The sequence below is a fragment of the Brassica napus genome, chromosome C1 (assembly GCF_020379485.1).
Source record: "Brassica napus cultivar Da-Ae chromosome C1, Da-Ae, whole genome shotgun sequence".
In the NCBI taxonomy this organism is placed as follows: domain Eukaryota; kingdom Viridiplantae; phylum Streptophyta; class Magnoliopsida; order Brassicales; family Brassicaceae; genus Brassica; species Brassica napus.
This window is the reverse complement of record NC_063444.1, coordinates 32,272,814-32,284,346: the sequence shown is the minus strand read 5'-3', so window position 1 is coordinate 32,284,346 and position 11,533 is coordinate 32,272,814. Positions and strand designations below refer to the sequence as shown.

The 11,533-nt window shown below is 35.5% G+C and overlaps 1 pseudogene; it reads right to left on the bottom strand.

Moving 5' to 3' along the window:
- Positions 1 to 8,561: 8,561 nt before the first annotated feature.
- LOC125580943 lies at positions 8,562 to 11,104 on the bottom strand (annotated as a pseudogene).
- Positions 11,105 to 11,533: the final 429 nt, after the last annotated feature.

The following is an 11,533-nucleotide window of genomic DNA, read 5'->3' as shown; positions in this document are numbered from 1 at the left end:
TTATACTAATTCACATTTATTGATATAACATATATATGTGCTATTAATATAGGTGTCTGCTGGTTTGGCCAGAGGTGAAACATTTGACGATTGGATACGTGAGATGGTCGTTGGACCAAAATTTGTTGTGAAGTCATATCCGAGATTTTGTACTCGAGGATATGCATTCACAACTCAGAAGAGGAGACGTTCGAGTACGACTTATGATGCTGGCGTTTGTTCTGCATCAGGAGATGATGTATACTACGGACACATACATGAGATTTTGGAAATCAAGTATTTTGGCATGGTTGGATTGCGCTGTACTCTTTTCTATTGTGATTGACACGACAACACTCTAGATCGAGGTGTGAGAACAGATGCATTTGGTGTTACATCAGTAAATTCGAGGCGAAAGCTGCAATATTATGATCCTTTCATTCTTGCTTCTCAAGCCGATCAGGTAATTAAAAGTTAATTATTTAGAATGATTCATCATCATGTGTATTAATTTATAATTTTACTAATAATTTTTTAAATGTTACAGGTTTGTTATATCAAGTACCCCCGGGTAAGGAACAGAGATGATCCATGGGTTACTGTTACAAGACTCAACCCGAGAGGCCGAGTTCAGGGAAGTTCTGAGCTGGAAGACCCACTACAACCAAGCACATCCGGCAACTTAAGTGCAGCAGAAGATTTAGCTGGAGTTGGCCTTGTAGTCGATTTAACCGACTTCGGAGAGGAAGCCGTCGTTCACGTAGAGGATGAACCAGTGATTGGAGAGTTTCACCAAGATCCAGATTCAGATTCATCTGGTGATGATGACTTGGAAACAGACTAGCATCGACTTTTTTTTTTATTGCAATATTCCGACGGAATTCCGAGGAAGATAAGGGTTTCCTCGGAATTCCCTCGGAATATTCCGAGGAAGTAGGGTTTTTAAACCGAAAACAACGTTTTGCGGTTTGAATAACACTTATATAACCCTTATTAAGTGTCTTAGACTGATTATGAAGTCAGAAATTTGTTCCTTACCCTATAATAAACACTTTTCCGATTGTATGAACGAAATCCTCACAACATAAGAGAAACACTTATACACTTTAATGAACGATAAAGGGAATACTTACAATTCGTTTTGAAATTTTGTTATTTCATGGTTTATGATCATCTATACAAAGAATCCTCAATGGTATGCATTACAATTGTATAAGAAATGAAATACGGCAAAAAAATCGATGTTTTGAAACCCCAAACACTAGTTCCTCGGAATATTCCGACGGAATTCCGAGGAAGATAAGGGCTTCCTCGGAATTCCCTCGGAATATTCCGAGGAAATTCTGAGGAAGTAGGGTTTTTAAACCGAAAACAACGTTTTGCGGTTTGAATAACACTTATATAACCCTTATTAAGTGTCTTAGACTGATTATGAAGTCAAAAATTTGTTCATTACCCTATAATAAACACTTTTCCGATTGTATGAACGAAATCCCAACAACATAAGAGAAACACTTATACACTTTAATGAACGGTAAAGGGAATACTTACAATTTGTTTTGAAATTTTGTTATTTCATGGTTTATGATCATCTAAGAATCCTCAATGGTATGCATTACAATTGTATAAGAAATGAAATACGGCAAAAAAAATCGATGTTTTGAAACCCCAAACACTAGTTCCTCGGTATTTCCTCGGAATATTCCGACGGAATTCCGACGGATATTTAAGTATCCGTCGGAATTTCCTCGGAATATTTTCATTTAACCGGACAAATATTTCGCGAAAATTGAAATCGGAATTCCGAGGAAATTCCGACGGAAACTATCCGTCGGACCCTAGGTTTTATAACCACGAGCCGCTTCTTCTTCCCCATTTCTCTTTTCTTCCTCTGCGGCTCCTCTCCCTCCTCTCCGGCGATCTCCCCCTTCTCTCCGACGATATCTCCGGCGATCTCCCCCTTCTCTTACACAAATCATGTAAGGACCCTATCCCACTCTCTTAGGCTCTATTTGTTAGGTTTTTGTGTAGATTTGATAGATTTTTGTTAGGGTGATTGGTTAGGATTGTGATTTGGTTGTATAATAGGTTTAGAATTGTGATTTGGTTGAATAATTTGTTTTGTTGAATTGATTTAGAATTTTTTTATAAATTTTTTATTTTTTTGTATTTATAAAATCGATTTTTGTATATAAATTCGATTTTTTGGATTTTACAAAACGTTTTTTGTATATAAATTCGATTTTTTGGATTTTACAAAACATTTTTAATATCTATAAAACTTTTTTTTGTGATTAAAAACTATTATTTGGGATTTAAAAAAAAAAGAAAATATATATATATATATATATTATATATATAATATAAATTTCTATATTTATTACACATTTTAAATATTATTAAAACTATTTTTTTAATTATTAAACTATTTTTTATTTATTAAAACTAATTTTTGTTTATTAGAACTATTTTTATATATTTATTAAACATTTTTAATATCTATAAAACTTTTTTGTGATTAAAAACTATTATTTGGGATTTTTTTTTTTTTAAAAAAAATATATATATATATATTTATATTATATAAATTTCTATATTTATTAAACATTTTTATTATTATTAAAACTATTTTTTAATTATTAAACTATTTTTTATTTATTAAAACTATTTTTTGTTTATTAGAACTATTTTTATATATTTATTAAACCTTTTTAATATCTATAAAACTTTTTTTGTGATTAAAAACTATTATTTGGAATTTTTTTTTTTTTTAAATTAATTTATATATTTCTATATTTATTAAATATATTTTTTTTTAATCTACAGGTCTCATGATGATCAGACCCGGCCTCGACAGCGTCGTGGTCGTGGTGGTACGGGGAGCCAGTCTCGGGATTCCAGCCATTTTCAGTATTCCCCTTCGCCCCACAGCTCCTACCATACATCTCCCTCTGCTGCACCCGTTCATGCTCCTCTCGCTCCCGCTGCTGCACCCGCTCCTGCTCCTCTGGGAGTGATGAGTGTTGCGGAGTTGGTTCGACAGCCCGGTCGTGACCATCTTCCCAATCTCACTCCGTATCCACATGGACGGGGTCAAACATGGTAATTAAACATATTTTTTTCATTAAAATTTGATTCATTATTAACCGTTTGTTCTTTTTATTAGGTTCAACCGATCCGGGAACGGGATCAGCGCATGGATCAACCGTATGATGTACTCGGCCCTCGACAAGGGACATCCGACTTTCACTGACTTCCCTACCGACAAGCAGCATCTGTGGTTTCGTCAGTTTGCGGTAAGTATTCTAATTTTTTACTTATATTTTTAATCTTAAATATAAATTTTCTACTAATTGTGTTTTTTTTTCCAGCAAAAATTCAACTGGAATTCCGATGAGACGCTCTTTATCTATCACCACTTCGTCCATAAAGTTATGGACAACTATGGGAAGCAGATCCACGAGTGGAAGAAGAAGTGGGAAATCAACAAGGTTTGTTTTTAATTTATTAAACTATTTTTTAATTTATTAAACTATTTTTTAATTTATTAAACTATTTTCTTTTTTTTATTTATTAAAAGGTCCCAAAGTCGATAAACAATACGGTCTAGACGGAGTTGTGTGCTCATTGGGATAAGGAAGAGACGAAAGAAACTTCTTCCACCAACTCCACCAACCGCAGGAGCAACCGTAAAGGGAAGGGCGTCTTCAAGCATAACTTGGGGGCTCAATCTATTGCCTCTCTGGGAGATCGCATGGTAAGTTCAGTGGCTTTTTCTTCAATTATTTAAGTTTTGAAATTTTATTTTTTGTGCATTTCTTCTAATTTCTAATGTTTCTTTAATTTATGTTTTTTTCAAGGCGGAAAAAAATGATGGCGAGCCGGTTGATGATCTCGCCCTAATGAAGAGGGCGTATACCAACAAGAAGACCGGCCAGATTGATGACGGTCTTGTGAGGGAAGTGGTCACCCTGGTCCAAACTCAGGTGCAAGACGAAGTGTCTCAGCTTCAAACCGAGGATGACGCTTCGACGGCTTCGACCAACTTGTTCCGGTTTCGAATCAACGAAATCGTTGAATCCGTAAGTTCTTTTTTTTAAAGTTCAATTCATTTATTTCTTGATTTAAATTTGGCTATTTTCTATTTCAGTCGGTTCCAAAGAAGAAGGGACGTTTGGTCGGTTTGGGTCGTCGCACCCGGTCGGTTCCTCCTTCTTCTGCACCACCGCCCTTTGTTGATCCAGAAGTACTTACGGCTCAGTTGAAGGACAAGGATGATCGCATATCTTTGTTGGAGACCCAGATGGCGGCTCAACAGGCGGGCTATGAGGCACAGAGGAGGTTGAACCAGCAAATGATGGAGATGATGCAGAGGATGTACCCGAACGAGGTGTTCCCGGACGTGCCAGACCCGTAGTTTTTTTTTTTTTCAAAAACTCGGAATGTTTTATTTTTATTTGTACAACTTTGAATATTAACTAATATGATTTCAATTTTAATTCTAATTTTATATTTTCGAATTTAAATTTCAAAAATTTTATTTTTTTAAAAAAAATTAATTTTTTTTAAATTCCGAGGAAATGAACCCTCGGAATATACCGAGGGACATGTTCCTCGGAATATACCGAGGGACTCATTCCTCGGAATATACCGAGGGACTTGTTCCTCGGAATTTTTCGAGGGTTAAAATTCCGAGGAAATGAACCCTCGGAATATACCGAGGGATATGTTCCTCGGAATATACCGAGGGACTCATTCCTCGGAATATACCGAGGGACTTGTTCCTCGGAATTTTCCGAGGGTTTATTTCCTCGGAAATTCCCGATGAAAATTCCGAGGAACATTTCGTCGGAACTTCCGAGGTAAATTCCGAGGAAGTTCTCCCTCGGTATATTCCGAGAAGCTTTCCGACGAACTGGTGGTCTTCGGAGTTTCCTCGGAAATTTGTTTCCTCGGAATTTCGTCGGAAAATTCCGAGGGATTTCCGAGGAAAAATAAATTTCCGAAGAGTTATTTCTGAGGACTTGTTTCGTCGGTATGTCGTCGGAATAACGTTATTCCGACGACATACCGATGATTTTTTCCCTTAGTATGTCGCTGTTTTCTTGTAGTGGTCGTTGAAGGCGCAACCTACGTGAGTTGTTGAAACGAGACGACGTCTAGGAGATGCTTGATGTTGATACAAGCTTATTAACACGGTGAAGAAGTCACGTGATGTTTCAAGTGAACAAGAGATTACGTGGAGTAGAAGCTTGAGTGGCAAGTCTACAAAAGAAGCATTGATAAGAAGACTACGTAAACTTTATGGTGAAGTTAAGTGGGCTTAATATCATGATGAGCCCAACTAATAAGAAGACACGAAGATTAGTGGGCTTAAGGAGATTTAGGGTTTACTCGGTTGGAGTATAAAAAGAACGAGACGGTAACAGCAAACAGTTACGCGTCTAGGGTTTATTGAAGATGCACATAGATGTGTGTGACGTCGTCTTACCAGACAGTTAAAAGATCTGCTGGTAGTTTTTGTTATAGAGAACTATACTCGTCGGAGAAGACAATGAGTAGTAGTTTTCTTATAATTATAATTCTAGATTAGAGTGGTAGGCACGTGTGTGTTGGATACCATATAGCAATGGTTTGTTGCGCCTTTTCTAGTGAATGAGTTCTGGACGCGGTCCCGGGGATGTAAGAAACGAACTCCGTTAACAAATCTCTATGTGTTCTTTATTCTATGCACTCACATACACATACATAAACATACTTTCATAAGAACATATAAACTAGACATGAATCTGAACTTACAATTAGTATAAAAAACACTAGTACAAAAATTGGCTATAGCCATTTTGTAGCTATAGAAAATTTTTATGGGTATATGAAGAGTTAACTACGAAAAGCCACAAAAAAAATTGTGGCTATATGTTCGTAGCCATTTTAAATCATACTAATCAGAGTCGAAAAACCACGATTTTGTCGTGAAAATATCGTAACTAAAATAGTCACGTTTTGTCACGAAATATATTGTACCTATCCTATCAATATCCTTTTGATTTTCTTTCTAACATTACCCAAAGAGAATATTAATATGTTTTATATATGTTCCTTCCTAATGCACTTGACCGAAGCTGCACTCTGCAAAACTCTGAAGAGTAAGCCATAAATTCACTCAATTTTGTCAACAATATTTTGCTAATCCTTCATATTTGCAAAGTTATATTATGTTTTCATGATAGTAACTATATCTTGACGCTCGCTGACTCTGACTTCCTATAAGAATGTATCTAGGTGCATTACCATTTATGGATATCCCCGGGCCTAATGGACAATCCGACTATGTTTGTAGCTTCTAAAATTAGTTAAGGCTATAAAGGACTTTACAAGCATTTTATTTTGAACGAAAAGTTAAAATAAATAGTTGTTTTTTATAACCAAGTCTTTGGTCCCAAAATTAGGGCGTACTCAAAATCGAATTTCGCATTCATTGGTTTCACAAGCTCCGTTTCACTAGGTTTCGCGTTCATCGGGATTTCACAAGCTCTGTTTCGTCATGGCTTCTCGATTCGCGTTTCATCAGGATTCGAAAGCCGCAGTTTCATTACGATATTGCGATTCTCCGTCTATGATCGATGGGCGAAGGAGAGAACCCTGTCAAGGGGGAGGAGTCATCGCCGTAGAGGTTGACCCCGGGAGGAATACCGACGCGGTCCCGGTTCAGGCTTAGTTGGGCCTGTGAATGGTTGGACCAATTGGCTGAGTTGGGCCTGTTAGTGGGCCTGTTGCCGCCGATTTATATAATCAATACGGTTCGTGACCTTTCCCTCTCTCAATCTTTTCAAGAGTCCGTTCTTGGTTAGTCGTAATTGCTAGTTATTTTTCGGTTAGCATCTTCCTCTTTCAAGTAATTCGTAAGTAGAGTTAGCATTGCTCTTCTTTCTTTCTGTAAGTCGTCTTCTTCGTAAATTTGAGCTCGTTCTTCTTGTGCTTCTTCTTAATTCGATTTTGTTGCAAGTTCTTGTATATTTGTTCATCTCCTTCTGAGTCTTAATTGATAAACATTATTATTGTTCATCATCTTCTTAACTCGACTTCGTTCTTTTGTGATTTGATTGATTGTTGTAAGTTCTTGCTCGTACCAGTTGTGTATTTGGTCATCTTCTTCTCAGGGCCGGTCCTTAATTGATAAATATTCTTTGGTTCATTATCTTCTTATTAGTACTTGATTCTATTTTTCTTCTAAATATAACCTAAATCAAACACAACCTAATAGATCTAACTTATTTCTAGCCCATAAAATCTCTAATTATAAAATTTCAAAACCTAAACTAAACAAAAGATATGATACATGCATAACTATAATAGCATCACACACAACTTACATGTTTTAATTGAAAAAAGAGATCTAAGTTAGTTTCAAAAAAGGAGAGTGAGAGAGATCTAAGTTTGTAAGAAGAAGGAGAGAAAAAGAGTATTTAGGGGAGGCAAGTGAAGGGAATTAGGGCGAGTATAGACCATGGCTGTAAGCCGGTTTGATCACGAAGTCCATGGCTTAAGGCCGGGATGCGATTGATTGAGGATCATAGCCGATAAGCTTGATCAAATTATGAGTGTTTTGGGATGGTTTGGTGGTTAGTTGGATCGATCTAGATCTGAAAACCGAACTTTACTGGCACGCCAAGTTGACTGTGAAAGTCGAGAGTTATAAGGGAAACTCGGGTTAGACGTAGAAAGATTCCGAACATAACATGCATGCGTTGAAAACTAACTCATTAAGTTATCGATAGATTCCTTATGTAATTGTTGGTTTCATGAACCGTAAGTGATCGTGGGAAGAAACTGGCTTAGCCGTGAAGACTCGAAGCCAAAGATGGATGGATAGTTTGATAGAGTGATTTGGATCGTTTACTTTGTAATAGCCTTACGGCAAACTCGGGTTGTAACGAATTCTTTGTGAAATAAATAAAAGATCTGTTTATCCTATTGACTTTAATATACAGACGTTTAGACTCTGTCACATGAATCACATAATATACTTTACTTAAGAATAACAGGTCTTAAAAGGTGAACTATTAGGCTTTATTTGCTCTTGGTCGAACCATAGGAACTTTTCCGAACTTATCAACTTAGTGTCTGGATTGAGGTGTTACAAGCTACCTCACTTGGATCCAACCATATCTTCACCTCACTGGACTGGCTTCTCTTTCTACTTTTCCTTAGTTGTATATGTGGTTGTTTTTTTTTTGCTTTTAGTATTCTATGTTTGTTTTTAATGTATGATTATTGTTGAATCCTAAATCCAGTAACAAGGGATTTATAGACTAAACAAAGATATAAGTATGATTAATGGGGCCAAAGATTTCTTTAATGAAGTGTTTACAAAAAGCCGAAGCGAAGAATAAAAGAAGAACTTGTAGTCGTAAAGACGAACTCGGGATGCTCTCTACTTTATCTCTCTAGTCTTTCTTTCTCTATTTCGCTGCCCCCTCTTCGTAATCTTTTTTCCTCTTTTTATAGACTTTAGTTGCGTGGTTTTGTGGATGCGTTATGATTATTTTCTGACCCGCTACAGTGATCGGCGAATTGTCAGTGAGTAGGTTCGGCGCCGTGGTAGGAGTCTCGGCATATTCCTTCCTGTCGTTCGGTGGCGTGTTTTCAGGTCGTCTCAGGGAGTTGGTGAACCGCTTACCCCGATGTGATGATGGCATTCGGCGCGGGCCTTGCTTCCTTTTCTGGGCTTTGTCACGTCGCTCCTGTCATGGGCTCAGTTTTGGGATCGGGCCGAGTTAGCTCCTGGGCCTTGGTACTTAGTGAGGCCCATATCCAACAATTATGTATTTTTTCCATATTTTTGTATAGGTATTCTATTTGGTAAAATAAAATGTGAAAATAATAACTTTAACAAGATGATCTTGACAATATAATCCAATTAACAAACCAAAAATCCAGTTGTAACATAAGAAAAATTGTCACTAAACCCTTAACAAATTGGTTTGGTTTCCTTTCGCCTACCAATGGTTTAGCTTAACCGGTTGTATATATATGTATTGAACGGCACAATGTAAAGTTTAACTTGAGAAAATACATTTTTCATTCTCTGTAACAAACTTTCTTCTATCAGTCTTCTTCATCGCTTTCACCTCAATCTCAAGTTCTAATAGGGGCGGCACGGGCTCGGGAAGGTGAATCTTTATGTCGCAGTAGTAGCATAGAAGCTTGTTGTGTAGGGGACAGTAAGTGACAGCGTCTGACTTTAGGCATGACTCACAGTTCATTGCAGACAATATCTCGCAATCGGTATTTTCATTGCAGCTCATCTGAAACATCCCTTTTCTTCTCTCTTTGTCACCTACATGATCCTTATGCTCATGCTCATGGTCATTCCCATTACAACTTTTGTTGTTGTTGAGGAAAGCGATTGATGATTTGAATGGGATGGCCAGAGGCGACGCAGTTGTAGTGACGTGAATAGCAGGATTGGCAAAGAGCGATCATGTGGTCGGAGCAGAGGAGTAAAGCTGGATTGATCATGCATTCATCACAAATTTGGTAACGAATGTGTCCTGCAGCATCACGTTCACAATGCCTCAGGTAGTCACAGGTAAGACAGAAGTTCTGAGTTTCGGTAACGCAATGGATCACGGCTGTCGTACTTGTACATCTGTGGCAGATTTTTGCCATATTTCCTGATTAAAAAAAAACAGAATTAATAAATATTATATCAACGTATCAAGAACGGGAGAGAAACAAAGAAACTTACACACCAGTAGGGGAAGAAAGGAAGCAAACGTTTTAATTTGTTAAGCAATCCTTTGTTTATGTGTGTGTATATATATTCAGTACGACATGTAAATTTTGTTGCTCACTGTTGAAAACAAGAATAAATATTCTCTGTTAAATAAATAACTTTATTTCTTTTTTTCTGTAACAAAATAAGTTTACGATTATCCAAAACAAAATTTCTGTAATTCAACATCTCATTTATTAATCAGACGGTTGACTAAAACACACACAGATACATGAAATAGGATCCATGTTTCTCAAATTTTGAAAATTAATTGTATCAACAATAACTACCAGCAGACTATATGATAGCCCGTATCCTGGGCCGAGTGAAATTTATCTAAAAATATATGTATATGATCTATTTATAAATAAACAAGATGTACATGTTTTTTCTAACTCATCACGTCTAGATAACTATAACACCGAATCATTTAATTTTTAATAAAGTCTTGTCTATTAAAGACTTATTAAAATGTGATCTACCACCAATCATTAAAATCATCATTTTATATTATTTTTTTAGAGAACTTACTTATTTTTAAGTGTTTTATTACATTTTTTACATTCATTTTTTACTTCTTAACTATTTTATTATTTGTTGTTGACATAATAATTCAATAACATTTATTTTAAATGTTAACCATAATAATTTGACATTGATTCATTTGTGATATGAATTCAAAACGTTTAACAATAATTATTTTTATTTGTTTACAGAATCAATTAGGCATGGGTATTCGGGTATCTGTTCGGATAAGGGTTATCTTTTCAGGTATCCAATTTTTGGATGTTGTAATTAAGTTTCATTCGGATACTAGAAATTTTTGTGTGGGTTTTGTAACACCTTCGGTTTTGAGTCAGATCCTTCCGAATCTAGGTAGATTTGGTTATGATGTGTAGAACTTAAAAATATCAAAATAGCCTTTATATTTAGAAATGTCATTAAATAACTTATAGAAATAAAAATAAAAACCAAAATCAGTGCGGTTGCTTGAATCATGCTCTAGTATAAAATTAATGGTCCATCAAAAATATACAATGGCATTAATTAGGCACAATTTCTGTCGTAAGTTAAGTAATGACTTTTAATAGAGACAGTTAAAAAAAATTATGGTGTTGACACCTCAATAAAGTGGTCAATGTTACAACTTAAAAATGCTTCTTAGTTAATATATAAGACATATATAACAACTGTTTGTTCATGTTTATGCAACAAAAAAATCTTGTGGAATATCATGCCTGATCATAAATAAATTTATTTAACAATTGTTTGTTTTTATTTATGCCACATAGAATCATATATATTATCATGCCTAATTATGGGGGATGATGGACTTTGGGGCGTAAAGATAGGTATTCGGGTATTTAACCGAGTTTGATTTGGGTCTATTCGAGTTTTAGATTCTTAGGACTAAAGATTTACCCATTCAGATATTTATAAATTTTGATTCGGGTTTAGTTCATATCTTTACGGGTTATGTTTAAGTTTGGATATCCATTTAAATTATATAAGAAAATTAAAATATCTAAATATACCATAGAACCCTTAAAACTCAAAAATAAAATTATACAATATATACATTTGAATAATATATGTTAAATATCTAAAATAACATGAAACTAGTTCTGTTTATATAGTTGTATGAAAAAATAATAGGTATTTAAGGTACTTACTAGATTTTGACCCGCGCTTTTATTTGTTTCAATTCGGTTGTGTTTTTAAGTTTTTAGCTTAAAGAGATATAGAATTCGTCTGATTATATATGGATTCGAGCTT